General features: G+C 38.2%; 1 long non-coding RNA gene across 2 annotated transcripts in view; it reads left to right on the forward strand.

Moving 5' to 3' along the window:
* The first annotated feature begins 270 nt into the window (after nucleotides 1-270).
* The window catches only part of LOC103880880, a 120,381-nt gene continuing 97,595 nt past the window's right edge, over nucleotides 271-23,056 (forward strand). Inside the window, exons 1-2 of one of the 2 annotated variants that reach the window (XR_004180670.1) lie at nucleotides 271-480; nucleotides 21,499-21,612. This is a non-coding gene — a long non-coding RNA (uncharacterized LOC103880880). Of the gene's footprint in view, nucleotides 481-14,760; nucleotides 14,839-21,498; nucleotides 21,613-23,056 lie in introns of those variants that run through there. The other variant, XR_004180669.1, reaches the window with a different exon arrangement.

The following is a 23,056-nucleotide window of genomic DNA, read 5'->3' on the forward strand; positions in this document are numbered from 1 at the left end:
TATGCCTGCCAGATAATATCACTCTTTCCTTCTCACACATATTCTAACTGGGCAGCATGCCTCCAACTGTGTTCCACCCTGCAAGGCCTGGGCTCCCCATGTTAAGATTAGTTCTCTAATTTGGCAGCTTAAAACAACACAAATGTATTATCTTACAGTTCTGGAGGTTAGAGTTCCAGAATGAATTTCACTGGGCTAAAATCAAGGTGCGGGTAGGGCTGGGTTTTTTTTGTTGTTGTTGTTGTTGTTGGTTTTTTTTTTTTTTTTTGAGGCTTTAGAAGATAATCCACTTATTTGCCTCTTTCAGCTTCTGGAGGACCCTTCATCGCTTGGCTTATGGCCCTCTTCATCCATCTTCAAAGCCAGGAATATTGCATTTACCTGAACATTCTTCTATAGTCTCATCTCCCTCTAGCCATAGCCGAGAAATGTTCTTCACTTTGAAGAAACCATATGGGTTGAATTGTGGCCCCTCAAAAGGTATGTCCACATCCTAATCCCCAGGCCTTATGAATGTTACATTGCTTGGAGAAAGGTTCTTTGCAGACGTAATTATACATATTGAGGTGAGAAGATTATCTCAGATTATCGGGCTGGACTCTATATCCAATGAAAAGTGTCTTTATAAAAGAAAAGCCGATAGAGTTTTGAGATGGGAGAGGAAAAGACGCAGAGAAGAGGAGGCAATGTGATCATACAGGCAGAGATTGGAGTAATGCAGCTACAAATCAAGGGACACCCACAGCCACCAGAAGCTGGAAAAGGCAAGGACAGAGGTCCCCGGGAGCCTCCAGAGGAAGTGCAGCCCTGCTGACACCTTGATGACAGACTTGTAGCCACCACAAACACAGCCTCAGGCTGTCTTTAATATTTTGCTTCCATCCTTACTTAATTATCTTGGATCTGTATCCTGGATGTCAATGTGGAATAATAGAAAGCACACACATGTGGAGTCAGGCAAACTTCTGCTTAATCTCTCGCTCTTTATTTATTCCCTGTGTATTCCTGGGCAGTTAATTTAACCTCTATGAGCTTATTTTCTCATCTTTAAGATGTGGGTAATCATATGCGCTCCATAGAGTCATTGTGAGGATTAAACTAGATAACATATATAACATGCCTGGTACATAGGAGGCATTTGATGAATGTTGTCTTCCTTTTCCTATCACCCTATAATCTGTGAACCAGTAGTACTCTATAGTCTTGAAGTAGATGGTCTGGTAGAGCAGATATTTTTGTATAGGGACTTTCTAATTTTCCTTCAAATCTCACTGTGTAGGTAGTTTTCTTTTGTTTTTTAAATTTCCCTTTATCTATATGAAGGCATGGGTGACACATAAAAATTGTATATAACCACTGTGTAGATAACTTTCTAACCTGATTATACATAAGATTTCCCCTGATGACATTGCATTTTATTTTGAACTATGATTATACCTACACAACATTAAAGTTTCTGGTTGAAAAGGGGAAAGTCCTACCAAAATGGCTGTTTAGGAAAACACACTGTAATAACAAATAAACAAATATTTGTACATACTATGTGTTAAGTGTTGTAGACATTAGGGAATGAGATTAACATAGTACTTATGCTTATGGAGTGAGGAAGACTGACCAGTAACTAAACAACACTAGCACAGTTGTCTCTTGGTATCTATGGGGTATTGACTCCAGGACCCTTGTGGATACCAAAATCCAAGGATGCTCAAGCTCCTGATACAAAATGATGCAGCATTTGCATATAACCTATGTACATCCTCCAGTATACTTTAAATCATTTTTAGATTACTTATACCAAATGCAATGTAAGTCATCTCTAGATTACTTATAATATACCTAATGCAACTTAATTTGAAGGCTCATTTCCATCAGGCTTCAAATGTACTGTAATCATTTGTATTATTTTAAAAAGTCAATTTTCCTGTCTCCTGTTACAGCAAAAACTTGTTAAAAGAATTGTCTCTACTTACTGTCACTATTGTCTCTTCTCTTATTGTTTCTTGAATCCACTCCAGTCACACTTACACCCCTACCACTTCACTGAAATGAAGCAAGGTAAAAACTATATAAATAGTCATTATACTCATTGTTTAAGGAATAATAACAAGAAAAAAAAAAGTCTGTACATGTGCAGTACAGATGCGACTATCATAGACCTAACTACATTTTCAATTTGTGGTTGCTTGAATCCATGGATACAGAGGGTATAGTGTGATTGGTGCCATGGTGTGCACAAACACAAGGGGTGCTTAACAGGAAATAAGGACTCCCTGGAGTAAGTAAAGTCTAAGTCGAGATTTAAATGGTGAATGGAAGTTAGCTATGTAGAGTCCCTCTTACCTTCCACAAATAAAGAAAGGGAGAAAAATATAAAGGAAAAATTGTTTTAACAAATTTAATTAGTGTAAACATTAAGTTTAAAATTCTGGGTATCTAAACAGAGCCGTTCTTGTTTTTGTTTCCATTGAAAAAATGTTTGGATATAGTTGCACTACTGAGATGGGAATGAATGGCCCATTGATAAAATTCTTTCAAGTCACTTGGAGGAAAAGAGGGCTTTTATTACATTTTGCACAGATGTCCCCAGCCAGCAGGTAGGGCCATTAGTCAAGATGTAAATACTATATCACAAATGTTCCTGAATACAAACCCCTGATTGAGGAAAGAGGGTAGATTTGGACCAAGTTGTGTTCATGGTAGGATGTTGGGTAGGGAATGGTGTCAAATAGAAGATGTAGTTGCTGGTTTATAGGAATAATAATAATCCCAAAAATATGTTGTATATTAATTTATGTGCCAAATACTGTTCTAAGCACTTTTTGTGTATTAACTAATTTAATTCTTCCAATGGTTCTGTGAGGTAGGTAATACTACTATTCTTACTTTACAGATAGTAAAGACAGACTTACAGACAGACTTTACTACAGTCAGCAAGTGATAGAGCTGGGATCCAAGTCAAAACAAGTTGACTTGAAAACCTGTGCTGTTAACTCCTACTGTCAGTACTTTTCCCCTTGGGGAAATAAGGGCTTTGTGGAAATGTAGACACAGAAATGACATATGAGAAGAGAAAACAGAAGCAAATATCAGCATGACTATATGGCCATATATCCATTAAGTGCCAAGAGACAGGCTGAGTGATTAGAGTTACTGAACCTGGGGTTGGGATGGGGTGGGGATTACTTTGTCAGGAAGGTCTACAGAAAAATAAATCTTAGGCTGGGTGCGGTGGCTCACGCCTGTAAGCCCAGCACTTTGGGAGGCCAAGGAGGGCAGATTACCTGAAGTTGGGAGTTTGAGACCAGCCTGACCAACATGGAGAAACCCCGCCTCTACTGAAAATACAAAATTAGCCAGGCATGGTGGTGTATGCCTGTAATCCCAGCTACTCTGGAGGCTGAGGCAGGAGAATCGCTTGCACCCAGGAGGTGAAGGTTGTGGTAAGCCGAGATTGCGCCATTGCACTCCAGCCTGGCCAACAAGAGCGATACTCCATCTCAAAAAATAAATAAATAAAATAAATAAATCTTAATCCGTGTTTTGTTAAGGGAGGAATGTAATTATAACTACTACTAGTTAACATTTTTTGAGCCCCTACTATGTGCCAATAAATGTTTTAGATAATATCTAACTCAATAGTCAAAACAACCTGAGGCAGGTACTATTATATTTCTATTTTTAGATGCGGAAACTAAGACACAGAGAAGATAATTTTCCCAAAGTGTCTGAGCTCAAAAGGGGTGGAGCCAGGTTTTGAACCAAGGCAGCCTGACTCTTCCTTAAATATATTGACTTGCTCCGGTAATTCTTCCCTCTCTCTCGTGTCAACAATTTTTCTGTCTTCATGGAATCATTCCTATCCGCCTTCAAATGTGCTGTAATCATTTGTATTATTTTAAAAAGTCAATTTTCCTGTCTCCCTTTATAGCAAAAACTCATTAAAAGAATTATCTCTACTTATTATCTTTCTTCCCATTGTTTCTTGAATGCACTCCAGTCAGACTCACACTCCTACCACTTTGCTGAAACTGCTCTTGTCAAGGTCACCAGTGACCTCACCATAGCTAAATGTCACGGTCAATTCTCAGCTCTCATCTTACTTGACCTTTTAGCACTATTTCCTATAACAGATCCTTCCTTTGTCTTCCAGGACATTATCCCTGCTTTCTTTGTTTTTTTGTTTTTCCTATTTCCCTAGCTGCTCCAGTTTCCTTTTGTGGGTTCTTCATATTTCCAACTTCTTAATGTCAGAGTCCTAGACTGCTTCTCACTTCTATTCATAATCACTCCCTCAGTGATATCATTCTGTCTTGTGACGTTAAATACCACCTACGTGCTGTTGAATTCCCAAATTTATATCTGCAGTCCAGATCTCTCTTCCAAACTCCAGATTTGTATATCCAACTGACTACTTGTCATTCCATTTGGATGTCTAATTGGAATCTGAAATTTAATATGTCCAAAACCAAACTGCTGATATTTTCCCCACAATCTGATCTTTTCATTGTCTGGCTCATTTCAATTAATGGCCATACAATATTCCAGCTGCTTAGGTCAAAAACTTTGGCATCACCTTTGACTCTTCCCTTTTTCTCGTTCCCTCACCTCAGTCTAAATTCAATCTTAATGATTTCATCTTCAAAATATATTTGGACTCTAACCACTTTTTACCAACTTTACTGCAATCATTGTGGCATGGTTGGATTATTGCAACAGCCTCTTAATGGGTCTCCCTGATTTCACCCTTAACCTTCTAACCCACAGCAGCCTGAGTGATCTTGTTAAAGCCTAAGTCAGAGCATGCCACCTTTCTTATCATAATTCTGCAGTGGCTCCTCATCTCATTTGAAGCAAAAGCTAACGTCTATACGATGGCCTATGGCCCTACCCCAGTGGTTTTTAATCATTACTATATATTAGAATCACCTGGAGAACTTTTTAAAAAAATTCTGGTCCTCACTCCCAAATAAAATGAAGCCATATCTCCAGGAGTGATAATATGTGGTATGGCCCAGGTATCTGCAGTTTTTCATAGTTCCTCAGGTAATTCTGAGAATCAGAAAGGGTTGAGAGTTCCTGACTTCATTATGCCTTAATCTTCTACTACTCACTATCCCTGGCTTATTTCTATTCCAATCACATTGGCCTGCTTGCTGGAGGATGCCAGGCACGCTTTTCCCTCAGAGTCTTGGCACTAGCTGCTCCCTCTGCCTAGTATGTCCATCCCCAGTTCCCATGATGGCTCACTCCCTCACCTTCTTCAAGTCTTTGCACAAAAGTGGCTTCTCTATGAAGCCTTTCCCGGTTCCCATTTCAAAGTGCATTAATCTTTTCTGCTTTATGTTCATCTATAGCCTTATCATCCTTATCATCTTAAATATTATGATTTTACTTCTTTTAGTGCATATCTCCCCTAGCTAGAATGTAAGCGAGCTCTCTGTGGGCAGGGATTGATCTGTTTTATTTACTGCCATATCTCCAGTGCCTGGTGCATAGTATCCATTCAGTAAATAAATGTTGAGTAAATGAATTATATGACAAAATAACACATAATAAAGCAAGATTAGGGTAACAAGGCATCCAAGTAAAATGAAGAGCAGAGGAAAATCCAGGTAAGTAGTTAAGTCTATTTGCCTTTAGTTCAAGGGCAAAGAGGTGTCCACAAACTAAGTCTATATGCTCACTAATAAAATTTGAGATTGATTCTCAAGCTAGTCGAGAGGTCCTTGAATTTTTTAAGTCCATGAACCTCTTTGTTAGTCTGGTGAGGCTTATGGAAGTCTTTTCAGAATAATGTTTTTAAATAAATAAAATGAAATCCATAGAATTAAAAGGAGACCAATTATTTTGAAATATAGTTAGAATAATTTTTAAAGGTTGTAACATAATGATACATGTGCCTCTATATTAGTATGTCAAAATCAGAGGTCAACAAACTTTTTCTCTAAAGGGTTAGATAATAAATGTTTTTAGCTTTGTGGGCAATATAGTCTCTTGGAACTACTCAACTCTGCCATTGTAGCATGAAAGCAGCCGAAGATAAAATATATACGTGAATTAGCATGACTGTCTTCCGATAAAACTTGAGCTACAAAAGCAGGCAGCAGGCAGTTTTCCAAATAATAAGGTCTACTGATTAGTCTAATAACTATGATGGTTTTGAAGTGGCAGTGATCCTAAATGATATTTTGAGATACCTATTAATACAACACCTGTAATGTGATATAAAACATTTTGTGATTTTTGTTGGTGACAAAGTCACAGGTGCTGCTAATATTAACTATAATTTATACACTCATAGTTGAAGGAAACACTAAGTTATAGTTAAAAGTCAGTAAAATAAAGATGTAATTTTTCCCATCCAAATTCACAGACCCCCTAAATTCTGTTCATGGACCCCAGTGTAAGAACCCCTGAGCTAGGAGTCTTGATTAACAGTTCAAAATACACATATTAACAACAGAATAAGATTTAACTCAGAGTGAATGAAAATCCCTTCTTAGTTGAGTAAGTTTAGAATAGACCCAGATCCTGGTCACATATAGCTTTGTGGTGGTTGTATCGGCTGATGGCAAGAATTGATCTCCACAATATCTCACAGCCCCTAGTAAAGGGTGTCAGGAGCAGCTACTAAATAGAAACAAGCCTGGAAGGAAGTGAAGAGGACTGAATTTGATTGTTTGAAGTGCAGAGAAGGAATGAGCAGGCAGGGATCTTCCATCAGTTTTAAAATTCTGAGGAAGTTGCACAAACTTATCGAATTGTCAAGATTTGCAGGCATTGATGAGCCTGGTTCTGTACATACATAAAATGAAAAGGAGTATTATTAAGGGAAGCAGTGGAAGGCCCATGACCTTTTCTGGAAAATGGCAGATCCCTTCTCTATAATTCCAACATTACCCAGAAGCCTCCAACTTCTTAGAATTCCTAGTTTAAAACTGCAAATATGCCAGCAATAACTTTCAAACACCACAATTTCCGCTAATATTGCCTCACACCCAATTCGGCTTTATAGCGCAGTTCCAATGTAATTGTAGCTACTGCATTGATTGGGTCAGAGAATCTATGTAGATTTCTAACCAGATCCAAGCAAGAACTTTTTCAGGACCTAGAAACTTATTGCCCTTTAGAGTGGTAGTTAAGCGAAAAAGAAAAAACCTGGTATTTTGAATTTATGGCAATAATAGAAAAATTGCTAGCTGCTTTTGATGAAGGAGTTTACAGTGAATACAACACTGCATATATTGACTTCATATTTCAGTGCACATTCAGATTTATTGATTAGAGAAGGACTGACTCAAATCAAGATTGATTTGATAGAAATCACAGTCTGCTTATTTATCATGTGGAGAAAATTTACACATCTACCTAAGCATAGGGGTATTAGTTATTGACTCTGAATTAAGACTTGGCTGAGTGTCAAGTTTCCACTGGCAGTCCATAGACCTCTTTCGAGAAAATTCTTGTTTGCATTTGAGCAAGAAACCATGAAAGGAACATTTTGGTTGTTTAAACATCCAAAAGTACTTTGAAAAATCAAAATATAGTACAATGTTGTTAACTGGTATTTGTGGTGATACTAAGATTGTTGGCTGAATGAAGTTTTCTTTTATTCTATTTATAAAGAAAGCAAATGAAGAATAATGTTAACAAGAGGACAAGATTTCAAGCACTTTAGTTATACTCATTTATAAGTAAATATTAGTATACCAATTTGAAATAATTCTCTAATAAGGCAGGATGTTAAATAGTCTCAGAACAGCCATTCAAAAGCACTCTCTTAAGTTAACTGTACTTAGAAGTACTTGGTTAAATTAGCAGTAATTTAGCTAATATTTGTGAAGTACTTAGATTATGCCAGAATGTGCTATATATTTTTCGCAGATAGTCTTTTAAACCCTTTAAAAAATCCCTAATAAGTAGGTATTGGTATTGTTCTCATTTTACATTTGAGAAAACTGAGTTTCAGAGAGGCTAAGTGACTTGCCAGCGGTCTCACAGACAATACATAGAGATGGAATAAAAACTGGTTCCACTGGGTTCTTCAATTTGTGAGTTCTTGAGTCAATTATTCCCCCCTCACAGTGAGGAGGGAGTAGGGAAATCGGGAAGAGAAAGAGCAGATTAATAATATTTAATTGAAAATCCTAAATTTCACATCTTTCAGGAATTAATCACTCAGGGCACTGGTTCCTAACTACAAACCAAGTGGCATTAGATTTTGGAAGAAAGGGCTTAACCCAGTTTGCTACTGGTTATTTTCCTTCAGTACAATTGCATTGCAAGGGAAATAGCTGCTCACAAGTGTTAAGGGCCTTATTACTGTTCAAATGCCCTTTTAATACTCTTTATGCTGGCAAGGGTACATTACAAATGAAATACAGGAGAGGAATAATTCAAACTCCTTGGATGGTGGCATTTTGTAAACCTCAAAGCCATAGTACAAATCTCTCTCTCAAACCTCTGGAAATCCATCTTCATAGCATAGAGTAGGTGGGAAGGGGCTTGCAAATCCTTTTCAACCTGACAGCTCAAAAACCTAACTTGTTTTCTGATTCCTCAGCTGTGACAGGTCGGTGGCGGTGTATTTTTCACTTCAGAAGCCAAGAACTTTTGCTAGAATATGAAGGCCAGAGCAGCTGGGCTTTAATGCTAGATTCTGCACAGGGAAGACAAAGGGAAAAACAGGATGAAGTATATGTCAGGTCTGTTCTGGTGTTTTTGCATAAAATGCATTTGATAATAAACATTAGATTTTGAAAGTTCCTGTGCCTTTAGACACAATGTCTTGGCAAATTCTCAGCATCTTGCCTACCATCTGTATACACCCATTTGCTCCACTTAGTTAACCTATTCCTAACTCTTACTCCTCAAGGAAGTGTATCTCCACACAATTTGAGGTGGCAAATAACTTGTCTGCCCCCAAATATTACTCTACCACCTGGCTACTGAGCCTGAAATTTCCACTATGGTTCATTTATTCTAATTTTGTCTACTTACTACATCTGTTTATCCTTCCAGCTACCCACCAATCTATCAAAAAAATATTGTCTGCTCTGTGCCAATCACTCTGTTGCATTCTGGAAATTCATTGATAATTAAAGCAGACGTGGCTTTTGCCTTTGAGTGTACGGCCTATTGGGTGAGACACAATAGACATGTAAAGGGACACAGAAGTGATTCACTTTAAATTGTGCTATGTGCTATGATGAATATGAATGCAATGGGTGTCATGACAAAAGATAACAGGAAGGAATCTACATAGCGTGCTCAGGTGTCAGTTTAGTTGAAACTTTTTTTTTTTTTTTTGAGACAGGGTCTTTTTCTGTTGCCCATACTGCAGTGCAGTGGTGTGATCATAACTCACTGGAGCTTCAACCTCCTGAGTTCAAGCGATCCTCCTGCCTCAGCCTCCCAAGTAACTGGGACTACATGCATATACTACCACACTTGGCTAATTTTTAAATGTTTGCACAGATGGGGTCTCACCATTTTGCCTAGGCTATTCTTGAACTCCTGGCCTCAAGTGATCCTCCTGCCTTGGCCTCCCAAAGTTTTGGAATTATAGGCATGAGCCACCATGCCTGGCCTCAGTTGAAACTTACATTCTACTAGAGGGAACTCCATTTAAAGTACATATACAGCTGGGTGTGGTGGCTCATGCCTGTAACCCCAGCACTTTGAGAGGCCAAGGCAGGAGGGTCCCTTGAGCCCAGGAGTTTGTGATCAGCCTGGGCAACATACCTAGATCCCATCTCAAAAAAATTAAAAATAAAAATATAAATACAATACACATATACCATGTAGCAGGGGTATGCACTAACTTACTAGAGTGGTCACATTCACAGAGGATAGGACTCTGAGGGCATGGGTCTCAGAATAGATTGGTTTTTTTGGTAGACTGTGGGTCAGAGAGAAGAGAAGTAGACCAACTGAATACTAAGTGTTGTTTAAAAGGTTATCTTTCCTCATTCCAACCTTAGCACCGAGAGGTAGGTAGGTGTCAACTCTATTCTAGGGATAGAAAAAGCAGTTTCTGAGAGGTTAAGCAATTTGACCAAGGTCACAAGGTTAGTTGGTGGCAAACCCTAGGAATAGGAAAGCTAGAGTGTTATGTGTGGGAGGAGTAGGGGGTTGGATAAAATCTAAGGCCTACCAAAAGGAAAACAGAGGCAAAAAAAAAAAAAAAAAAGGATATAATGTCATTAGCCAAACATGAATTAAAAGACCTGGTCCCGTCTTTAAATTGGTTACAATTCACCTGCAGAAAGATGAGGAACTCATGATAAAGGGCAGAATAGTATAAGCAATACTAATCGTCAAGTCAAAACTGTGCGTTATGACTGAGGAAGATAAACAAGAAACATGCAAGGGAGGAGTCAGGAAACTTTGAAAAGGCTACTGGGAGGAGGTTGTCAAAGCCATTGAAAATGGAGACTTCCTTTAAATACAGTGCTTGCTTCCTCTTGTTTGGATGAAGTAGTTTTAGATTTCAAGCAAGTTAGGTACAAAACAATGATTACTGAACTGTCTGGAAGGTCAACAGACACATTATGATCATTGAGTTATGAATCACTGAAGGCTGTATGGGTCCAGGCAACATCCCATCTGCGGGTGCTATTTCAGGTCGAAATGCATAATATCAGTTGTTGTCCCCAGCTCCACTTCCCGTCACTAAAATGTGACAGTGATTAAATGCAAAATGCAAATATTACAGTATGTAAGTACAAATTTAAAACAATAATGGCCTCTTGTCAGACAATACGGAAAGGCAAAGTTGCATGGAATTTGTTATTATACTTGCAAATGCAGCAATATTTACAATGGGTTGACACAGAGCTACATAACCCAATACAAGGCGAGGGAAGAATTATGGAAAGCAGGAAAGCAAAATTGTGAACACAGAACACTGCCTTTAAGGAATCACAAAGGAAGGCATGAAGAGGGAGGAAAACAGTTTCAAGGTCAGTGTTCCTAAGACATTTTGGAATAGCCCCCATGCTCCTAATTTCTTTTATGAATCAAAGCAAAAGCCAAAGGATCAGTTTTTTGAAGTTTGCTTATGGCCTAACGTCCTCAGTGTCAACTCTAATTTCTTAATTGTCTTATACTTCTTAAATCTCTCATTTTTCTATGAACCATGAGATCCACGAGGCCAGAAACCATGTCTGTCTTGTTCACCATTCTATTTCTAGCATCTAACAGTGCCTGGCATGTAGTGCCTGCTCAATAAATATTTGGTATTTGAACGAATAATTGTTCTCCTGGCTGCCTTGAAAGCTCTCGTGGCTTTTCTCTCCTACTAAGAAATTGCCTCCAGGCTCTGTATCTCTCCTTATCCAATTATTTTCACTAAAACCTGCTTATTTTATATCTTATTCTCTCAGAGACTCTCTAAAGAGAGAAGATTTTAACAATAAGATTAATAGTTTCAGGCACTGCATTAATCTGGGTCCAACCAGAAAAATAGAAAACCACTGTAAGTGTTTAAAATAGAGGAAATTTAATGCCAGGAACCAGTTACACAGATGGTGGGGATACACATAAGGGCAGTCTTGCCTCCCAGATCAAGAGTATGTTGAAAGCAGTTCTCTTGATGCTTAATTCTGTTATGAGCTCATGCAGTCTAAGGGTTGGAAAGAATCTTAAACTTCGTTAAGCTCCAACTCATCAGATGGCTGTTGTGCCACAGATGGCTATTGCCTACTCCAACATCTCTTCTTCTCTTTCTCCTCAGGCACAGAATGCCTATTTTTAGATGAACACATTTCTACCCAGAATCAAAGAGATTCTGTTTTTCTGACCTTCCTTGCAGCTAGCCAAGGCCATGAGACTAACTTTTAGGCAGTAATATGTAAGCAAAGGTGTCATGTGGGACTTCCAGGGAGGTTTCTGAAAAGGAGTGGACACATTTAAGAGGCGCTTCTTTTGGTTTTTCTTCCCTCCTTTTTGAGGCCTATAGTGAAGACATGTTGTGGGAACTCCATAGGCCCATGACGTATCCTTGCGGGTAGAAGACATGGGATAGGATTATACAACAGGAAGACAGGACCCTAGGTCCGTGATGACACTAGAGAATTATCCTGTAGCTTTGGACTGCCCACTTCCAAACCACTTTCACATGAAAGAAAAATAAACTTCTATATTATTTAGCCATTGTTGTTGAGTTTTCTGATCTTTTGCTTTCTTTCTATTATATACAACTGAATCTAATCCTAACTAATCCAGTTATATCGTTTTTATTGCATCTGAGACAAACGGCCATTTAACTTTGGCTTGGATACTTCCTGTGGTGGGAAACTTACTAATTCTTTGGGTGGACTTTGTATCTTTGAACAGCCATTACTAATGAAAAATTTTCTTAACTGATTGCAAATTTATATTTATTAAGATTTTACTTAAGGGTGTTTAAATGGTTTGGGGTCACAAAGAGCCTTCAAATTATTTTTTCACGTCACGTATTTGAAGATATGTCATGTTCCTCGGAGTCAGCTCATCTCCAGTTTAAATATCTCCAATTCTTTCAACTACTCCCTACAAGACATCGTTTCTTCATTTCAATAAGTTTGACCTAGCTTCATGTATTAGTTCACACAGCAAGCCCTATGGAAAAGAGCTCCAGGCTATGAGATTCAGCTATGTTGCCTGCAGCCCAGTTTATTTAATTTATTCAATTGAATTAAGGAAAAGGTACTTTCTACTTGCTCTTGTGTAAATTAGCAGCCTGAAGTTTACATAATGGACCTCACTATTTTGGGTGGTCTAAAATTGAGGTTAAAACAGACACGATTATTTAATCCTATACTATATTATTATCAGTGTGTTCAGCAAGAGACTTAAAGTTTTAATTCATTATTAACCACATTGTACACAAACCAGCTTCTCCTTTTACACAGTAAGAGGCAACATTCCCAGAGTCATTAGCTATTGCTTAATCTTTTCAAACAAAGCTCCCTTCTTAAATGTTTCTGTGGATGTAGCCAATTCAGACTGTTGGGCTCTCATCTCTAGGGCCGTCTGCTTAGCACCTGTCGATCACTTCTAATGGCAACATATTCTTGGAGTCTACTGAGAAACGGCTTTCCATATGTGTTAGAAGAAATTTATAGTCTTTCAAAATGTACGTCTAAGAGTTATGCTTCTCCCCCACCACCCAACTAGAAGAGTGGCAAATGCCATTGGCTCCTACCTGTCAAATTCAATAAACTAATTTTTTTGTCATCTCAGCTGACACTTCTATGGCATTTCACACTGTTGACTACCTCATTTTCAAAATTATCTACCCCTTTGTTTACCAACATGGCATCCCTACTGGTTCTTCTTCTGTATGTGGCCATTTCTCAATTTCCCGTGCTGGGTCCTCTTCCTCTAATCACCACTTAATTGTTGCTGTTCTTCAGAGCCCTGACCATGGCCATCTGTGCTTCTCATTTTGCGCCTTTACCCCATACAATCCCATCTACTTCTGTATAATCAGCATAGGCTGATGACCTTTTAGTCTGTATCTCCAGCTCTGAACTCTCTCTTCTGAGCTCCAAATCAGCATTTTCAACTGACACAGGGGTGGAGCTCTTGATGACACACAGGCATCACAAACAATGAATCTTCAAAACTCATTATCTTCCCACCCACAACTCAGATATTCAAGCTAAAATCAGAGAATCAGGCACTTTCTTACCTTTCTGTAGTTATTCCTGTCAATAAACATGTCATTTAGAGATGTGAAAACTGAGGCTGAGTGCTCAAGTAGCTTGTCTATAAATCTCGCAGCTACTACAAGATGATTTTTTAAAATTTATTTTTAAATTTTCTTTTTTTTTTTTTTTCCTTTTTTCTAAGCCCATACCTTACAAGGACACTACAAGACAAATTCTAACACATTTCAGTCTAACTCTGGAGCTGGAACTCTTAACTCTTATGCTAAATTCCCCTTACTAGGTAGTTCTATTATAGAATATTTTGTCTTCATCTTGAAAATCAGAGAGCAAGACCCTGAGGGAAGAGAACACTTAAGAGGAAAGGGTTGTTGAAACATTAGGTTAGGAGGGAGGTGAGGTACCTGAACAACTGGGAGAAGTAAAAGCTCAAAAAGTGCAGGGAACAAAAGGCAGTTGAAGGAAAAAGTGCCACGAGCCAGGGCAGAGCAGGAAGGGCCTCAGGCCAAAATAGTCTCTCTTAGGGTCTTATTGAGAAACAAGTGACCTCACTAGGATTCAATCAAGATTGTAGGTAAGCGGTTTCCAGGTGGGAAAGGAAAAAACCTTTTGGTAATCCCAAACTTTGATTTCCACATAACTTGTAATGAAATCAAAAGGGCCTGTTGACTGATACATGTGAATGGTAAACATGATGAATAGCTGCAAAACATAATAATTAGCATTACTTTGGAACAGAAGCAAAGGTACAATTATCATAGCCCATTCAGCCATGAAAATTAGAAGCAAATTGACAGTAAAATAATTATTCTCAAAACATTTTTTCAACAGTTTTATTAAGCATCTTTCTACTGTAGTCATTTTTATTTCTTCTGCTCCAAATTCTGTCAGCCACTTTTTTTTTTTTTTTTTTTTTTTTTTTTTTTTTTCTGGCTTTACACTTAGCAACCCATTAGGAATGAAACTCATTTTCAGTACACAAAAGGCTTTGGGACAGCAAATTTCTTTAATTTTAACATTCTCTCAGTATCTGCTGCTTGACCAAATAGATATATTCCAACAATATTGGCTACAAGATAAATTCTATTTTGCTCTTGCTTACATTAGAATGCTGAGGATGTGTTCCCATGAGTTTCTCCCTCCTTGTACCCCACCGAATGGAATGTTAAAAATACGGAGAAAGGTCAGTATCAAGAAGACATTTCTTAGATAGCATTGATGCCGTGATTATTAGGGGGTGGGGGAAAGGTGTTTTGTTTGGGTTCTTTCTTCTGCCATAGGTCCACTGTTCCTCTTACCCTTTTTCAGGAAAATAATTTATTCTAAACCTGTTATTCTAAACCTGTTTGTCTTCACTCTTCTTATGGATCTAAATAGTATCTAGAAAGTATAGGTGTGATGCTGTATCTCACCACTAAGTGCTACGTTTTAATACAAGTTACTCCAGCATGAAAATTCCTTACATTATATTCTTAGCTACTTTAAAAAGTAAGGTAAATGAACTTCTTTATCAATATCTAAATTAGAACTCAGGTAAAGTGAATTTGCTTAAAGCAAGGAGCAAGGTAAATTTATTTAAAACATGGGAACATTTTAGTTAAAATTCACATTTCTATCACCTCCTTCTAAATGACATTGTCAAAATGCTTTCACATGGCTTATGGTTTCATTTATAAAGTAGCTAGAAAAAAGCCCAATACTTAACCCTAAATAGCTACTGATTTGTTTTTGAGGTAACTGAGGCCGTACAGCCTTTATAAATTGATTAAAAGGCAGGAATGATAATTTCTTTCATGTGTCTCAGTTTCCAAATGCCAAGTTTGTTATCCTTAGACTAGGCATATAACCTCTGGGTTGTTATATTTAAAATAATAACTTATCACTGTCCTGTTTTCTTATAGTATTATATGAATTTATGGATTAATAATCAGAAAATTCCTTCTGGATGAATCTGGCTTTTGTTTCAAGGTGTCTAGCAGGCACACAATGATATAACTAGCTTATGAATTCTGAATTTTTAATTCAGTATTTAGATTATATTCAGAATTCAGAAAGTAATTCCTTTCTCTGAATTACTTTGTCCTTTTCTCATGTTTTTATAAGAATTTAAGGCCTGCCAGATTGGATCATGCCAGTATTTCCTATAGTGTAAGATTCTACCTTCAACTGTGGCATTAAGAGAAATTTTGTGGCAAGATGGATATATTTGCTTTTCATGACAGCAACCTTAAAAGCTTAGGAACAATCCCTAATAATCTTTTTTGCCCATATTTAAAAATTATTCTTATTATTTTTACATTGACAAATTAAAATTATATACATATATGGTATACAGCATAATTCAAACATGTATACATTGTGGGATGGCTAAATCAAGCTAATTAACATATGCATTACCTCATAGACTTATCATTTTTTTGTGATGAGAACACTTAGAATCTACTTTCTTAGTAATTTTCAAGTATACAATACATCGTTATTAACCACAGTCACCATGTTCTACAATAAATCTCTTGAAATTATTCTTCCTGTCTAAATACAATTTTGTGTCCTTTGATTCCTAATAACCTTAACTACTCTTAAGGATCTGTCATACATAATTTTTTCTTAACATCATTGTAACCTTCTTATATTTTTCATTTGGATTACTATGTTTTTCTACATACTGATAAACAACTGATTTGACTAAAATTTATCCACTGAATTGCCTGATTTATTGACAGAGTAAACTGAATGTTTTGGCATTTTATAGATGTAGCCAAAGGCACACACCAAACAAGCAAACTGAATGGGAAAATGCTTGTGACAGTTTGGCCTGAGGGTACTGTCAAGCTCCCCTGGCATTCTAGAAGATCCCTTTCCAGGGAAAGCAAAGCGCATGGCAAGACAAATTATCAGATCAGGTCAGCATCAAATTTCAATAACCATGGAAAAAAATGTAGGAACGGGTGGCAGACCCGAATCAGGAGCTAAGCACCAGGTGGTATCAAACATATATGAGGGTGTGACTTATCTGACCTTTTTATGACATTTGACCTTGATGGTCACTTGATTTCTTTTTTTTTTTTTTTTTTTTTTTGAGACGGAGTTCGCTGCCTGTGTCACCCAGACTGAGTGCAGTGGCCGATCTCTCAGCTCACTGCAAGCTCCGCCTCCCAGGTTCAGGCCATTCTCCTGCCTCAGCCTCCGAGTAGCTGGGACTACAGGCGCCCGCCACCACGCCCGGCTAGTTTTTTGTATTTTTAGTAGAGACGGGGTTTCACCATGTTAGCCAGGATGGTCTCGATCTCCTGACCTCGTGATCCGCCCGCCTCGGCCTCCCAAAGTGCTGGGATTACAGGCTTGAGCCACCGCGCCCGGCCGGTCACTTGATTTCAAGATAAGAGTTGGGAAACTCCTGTGGCTTGGGCCATGTGGTTCCAGATGATTCAGTTACTGACAAAATCACTAATGGGGGAAGATATTTATAGAAGTGTAGAATCCCAAACTAACAAGGATTGGGCCTGCTCTAATAGTTACTGACCACATTTCACTTGCACTGTTAGATTCCTTTTTGAAAACTGTCTCTTAAAGGGATGGTTTCAGACTGTAGTCTGAAATATGAGTCTTTTCAGAAGAGGATTACTAGTGAGATGAAGGGACTCCAAGTCATGACATAAGGAACCCAGGATGTTTAATTAGGAGTAAAAAATACTTAGGGAGGGTTATTTTTTAGAGGAGGGATCAAATTTGTCCCGTGTGGCTACATATAACAAATCTAGGAACAGATTTCAGCTTGATATAAGGAAGAATTCTCTGTGACTTGGATCAGCGCTAACAAAAATGGGCAGCCTTAACAGCATTGCCTGTTATCATAGGTCTTTGGATACACTGAGGTAGGGTACACAATGGGCAGGAAGAGGGTAGAGGGTAGTTCTGAAGTGTATGAATGCTTGGGCCAAGTCAGTCATTAGTAGACTACCGGATCTGTATGACCAGTTAGTGAAGATTCAAGAAAAAACAAAAATACTGATATAGATTTCCAACTTTTAATTTTTTTAACCAAGTGAAGTCTGATAAGGTTTTAGAGGGGCAATGGATAACATTTCCCTTGTCTTCCTGAGTCTGAAATTCATCAGAATTTGGAGCCAGAATGCCTGGGTTTGAATATAGACTGTCACTTACTAGCTGAGTGACCTCAGGAAAATTATTTAAACCTTCTGTGCCTCAGTTTCTTCATTTGTAAAATGGGGATAATAATACCTACCTCAAGTATAAAGCATGTGAATGGCATGTTGTTCATAATAAATGCCTTCAAAGTGTTAGCTATTAGCTCTTAATTGGCATACAGATACAGAAGTTAGCTGAAAGATCAAATGTCACCTTTAGCACAGATACAACTGAAGTGGAGATTGTGGATTTAGATCTTCAGTCAAATGGGTGTACTAATACGTCACCCCTGATCAGTTTACCCATCCAGTCATTGACCTATCTGTACAACTATAGGTCTTCTCCATAGAAGTTGGTTTCTTTCCTGTTTGGCATAGAATGTGGGCATTTTGTGGATAAGATGGCTCCAGAAAGTGAGAAACTCAGAAGGGGCCAAGTCAAAGACACTCACTTTTTTCTTTGAAACTTACTAAATAAAATAATTCACTTTTCCTACTATGGTGAGGAGTAAATGAAGAGTAGGGAAGGTAGGAGTATTTTTCTAGTGGAGCTCTCTTTCCATGTATATATGAGGCAAAAAATGAAGGTTCACCCTCTAAGGAGAACACTAGGGAAAGAAGAAAAAACAAACTGTCATTTAAAACACCATCATTTCATACCCCAAAAGTAGAAGGGACATAATCTCAGAGTGAAGCAAAGTCCTTTAATACATTTAGCTTCCTACCACATTGCCCTTATTGTTTTACAGACCTGAAAGATTTCATTAGGATTTTGCACAAGTCCCTGAAACTGGCCTTTGGGAGCCACTGAAATAGATGACTTTTCAGATCCTTCTAACCATGAGATGTTTTAATTCTATGATAGAATTTCATTTGTACCTGGACCACAGAAGAGAACCAAGGGACTGGACCTAGGTCAAGGGACAGGCAGATCCTGAAAATATGTTTGTAAAAGGGTTGGCAGTCAGACCCAGAGCAGAGTACTTTTTCTCCTTGGAATTCTTAATCATATTTCCCAACTGTCAGTATGGAGAAAAATTTATCTAAAAAGACTAGAGGGTTATCATGAGGAGAACTCGATGTTGAACCTCTGCTTTGGGCTCTCCATTGCCAGCCTGTGCACCATAATAGTTGGAAGAAAAGACAGAAATGCCAGTTTTGGCATCTCCCTCAGTAATAACATTTCAAATGTCTTCGCTTTTTTTGTCTTAACATTTTATTACCAGCTTGTAGTTCTTCTCATCCCACGTGTGGTCCCACATTCCCCCTTGTGAACTGATGAAGCTACGTTGCAGCAAATTGAAATAGAAAACCACATATCCAGGGTGATTTATCATTAATGTGAAATTCTATCCAAACCTGAAAGTCAAGGAACAGGAATCCCAAGCTGTTTCAAAATTCATATTACAAGACAGACAATCAGATGCCCCAAACCACAACATCTTGTACTCTATTAATCGTATACTGACAGAGCCCTTTGGTTGCATTTGTATTTCCAAATAAATACAAACATATGTCACCATTTTTTATTGATTTTGGAATTTCCTAGGAAGGAAACGCTGTTAAATTATAACAAACGGTGTCAACTAAAACAAATAGTGCAAAACCCATTAAGAAGGCATTTGTTGCAGAACTTGGTTTGATTTGTTGGCATCAGTTGAAATCATGTCAAAATCATGTCTCTGGAAACCAAATAAAAATTTGTTTGCAAATTTGTCTGCGGCAAGCATTTCTAGCACATAAAAATCCTTAAGAATCAATATGGTTTTATTCAGTATGCAAATGTATTGAAAAGCATTACGGCAAAAATTCCATTGCTGAATTATATGATAGCGTTAGTGAATTAATAAATAATAATAGATGATAAATAATATAGGGACTGAACTAGATAATACATTTATGAAGAAGTAGAGGGAGAAAAAGATTAAAGGGATAGTCTTGGGAGAAGATCAATTTTCAGATAAGCTAAAATAACATTTTATATTCAGAAAATTAATGGAGTTAAGTCCTGTAACGCACAAAGTCCAGTTGAAGTAAATTTCACTGCAGACTGTAAAAAGGAAAGGAGATGGAAATTGCCTAGTTCTGAAGTGATAACCATTGGAGTTCTAATATGAATCAGTCTGCGTCTATGATTTGCATGACTGTGTTTGCCTTCCAGGTAATTGGGAATTTAATTGCTATCAGGATAAAATTTGAGTATTATTTGCAAATTATATCAATGCAATGCATCCCAATGTGCGTTTTTGAGAGTGATTGTAATTAGGCAAATGGAAGGGCTGCAGTTGGTGCTGGACTTCAGTATAGAACTTAAAAAGAGCTTATCTTCAGCATACTCCAGATTCTCTACTGCTACTACCCTCTTGTTCCTCACCTTACAGTGATGTTCGAACTGCACCTGACCTTTTTGTCCCTCTCTCTGTTTCCTCCTCACACTGAAACAGACCCCTTCTAATCTCATTCCTGATATGTTTAAAGGAGCTCGTTAATGTCTTTATCCCTTATCTCTCCCAGATACTTTCTTTCTCTTTTTGCAAAGTAAAAAAATACAAAACCCAAGCTGAATCTCAACCACCATCTACTATCACCATAGTTTTATAAAAAGAAGGGGGCTTTAATGCCTCCCGGCCCCCAGGACATCATCTCAGGAAGGACATCATCTCAGAAAAATAGACAGCTTTTAACTGAATACATTTAGCTTTTTGACAAACTCTCATTACATTGACCTTATTTTTCTAATTTTTTTTTTAAAGCCAAATTTTATCACAGCCCAGCACTATTTTGTAAACTGATGTCTGAAAACTGCTGTGATGTTGCAAAGGGAAGAGGTACTGATTTTTTGTGGTGGGGTAAAGTATAGTTATGGAACAAAGCAGGATGAAGCTAGGAGGTTCATCTTAGGGATCAGACAGTAGCAACAGGCTCTGGGGTAAAGTAGAAAGAATACATGGAATATAGGGACGACAAGTAAGGCTATATCGGTGGGGAAGCATGTTGGAGAGGGTTACAAGGACTTTACAAACATGGCTACTCAAGGGGAAATGACTATAGGTTCTTCCCATGGCTCTTACAACCTCCTTGACATGAATGGTTAGAATTGTAGGACTTTGTACGGTGTGGCTGGCCTTTTGCTGGCCATGTCACACTGTGCAGCCAGCTTCCTTGCTGCAGTGATTGGATATTGCAATTCCCCTTCCTCTGTAAGCAGCACTGATATAAGCCCATTTTGGGTTGGCAAGACAGCATTTTTTATTGATTTGAATTCTGCAAAGTGTTCTGTAAGCAAAGTCTTCTAGAATCAGGGAGAGCAAAGTTGCTGAATTATGCATATGTTATATGTACATAGTATATTTGTACGCGTGTGTGTATTCCAACTTCTAAAACAGATTATACCAGTTTCTTTTTTTTTTCCTTTGCAAAAAAAAACAAAGACCAAAAGAGCTCAATCAAAGCTTCAACTAAGTGGTGTCAAGGTTCCAGCTTTGGGGGTTGTTAGAAGCATCCTGAGGAAAAATTCAACAGAACAATGCCCTGTTGTTACTTGTGAGTGAAATCTACAGACCATCAGAGGGAGTACTTTAGCTGCTGTGAAAGGGCTTAGAGGGAGCCAGATAATAAATGTACAACAATCCAATGTCAGAAATGATCACTATTGCAAAATGAGACTGAAAGTCTATTTTTTTTTTTTTTTTTAGCAATTTATGCAGATGAAGTCCCAACTCTGGCCATGGCCAATATTAGCTGGATAATTCTTTGAATCTGGCTAATGTGGAATCTTGCAAGGACAAAGAGGATTTGCTCATGAACTGGTAAGAGAGGTACTGGTCATGCATGCTTAAATGTGCTAATAGTTCTGGTCTTTAATGGTACCGACTTAATGAAGATGATGTTATGCATTTTTAATTGTTCGCCTATGATTCGACATTAGCCATGCCTTTCTAATATGAAGATTTGTTGGCCAGAACTGACATTAGCTGAAAGTGGATCCTTAACTTGTCAGTTCCTCCCACATCTTCCTTGCCTTTGTTTTCCCTAGTGCCTTTCAACTGAATTGATGAGCCCTATCTGCAGACCCAGATCACCCCCTAACCCTTTCCTAAATCAATGTTTAAAATGGCAGAAAATATATCAACAACCTCAGACTAATTTAACAGGGCTTGAAACACTGAGCCGGGAGTGAGCTTTGTGCGTTCATTACACCCCTGAATTGCAGTGCTCCTCGCCCCCTTTCTAGGTTACTTTTGCTCTGTTCTCCCACTGTGCAGTTTGGTAATTTGGCCTTGTTTCCCTCTAGGACTAACTCCCCATGCAGAACCTTGCCTAACTCCTGCCAAACTTTTCTTCCTAGACTCTGCCCTAGCCCATTTCTTTGATACCTTATCAGTTGGCAAGATATGGACATATCATGATGATGATGCACACTGTGCTTCACTTCTGGGTTGAAACCTTTCTAGAAGTTCTTGTTACTGAGTTGGCTCTCCTCCCTCTGACTATTATTTGAGGCTATAAACACTGCTCTAGGTATTCCCAACTGTCCTGGCTGAGATCCTGCTCTGCAAACTGTGGTCAGATTCCCTCAAAACCTATTCTAGTTAATGGGTCTTTGCTTGGTCCAACTTCCTCTCCCCTCATGCATTGTGGCTGAATCCATCTATGATTTGTCTTTGTAGTTGATGTGAGGGTTTCTGCAAAAAGCTCTATCTCCAAAGTCTCCATCTATGATACCTGAAATTTCTTGCTATTAGAGATTCAGTACTTTGACATAGGATATTTTCTATAGGTAATGTCTGTAAGAATGCATATATTCCAGGTGTCTCAGGGTGTTCTAGGTTAAGCTGTGGTAATGAGTAAACCCAAATATGTAATAGCTCAATATAATAGTTTATTTCTTGCTCACATAGCAATCCTGTGTGGGTTCTCAAGTCAGCAGGGTGGTTCTCCTCCCCACAGTCATTTTGAGATTCAGGTTTTCCCCATTTTGTGGCCCCTCAATTCCCTAGGGCCTCTTTGGCATCTATACACAGCTGGTGGAAGAAAAGAGCCAGACTGGAGTAAGACCCTTTTCTTAAAAGCTTTGACCTGAAGGTGGCGCCCTGTACGTATTCTCACATGCCATTGGTCAAAATTCAATCACATGTTCACATCTAATTGCAAGGGAGGCTGGGGAATGTAGTCTAGTCATTTTGCCAGGAAAAATATGGGAGAATAGATTTAGGAGGACAGCTAACAGTTGCTGCCATACCAAATAAGGAT

The sequence above is a fragment of the Papio anubis genome, chromosome X, assembly GCF_008728515.1.
Source record: "Papio anubis isolate 15944 chromosome X, Panubis1.0, whole genome shotgun sequence".
NCBI lineage: Eukaryota > Metazoa > Chordata > Mammalia > Primates > Cercopithecidae > Papio > Papio anubis.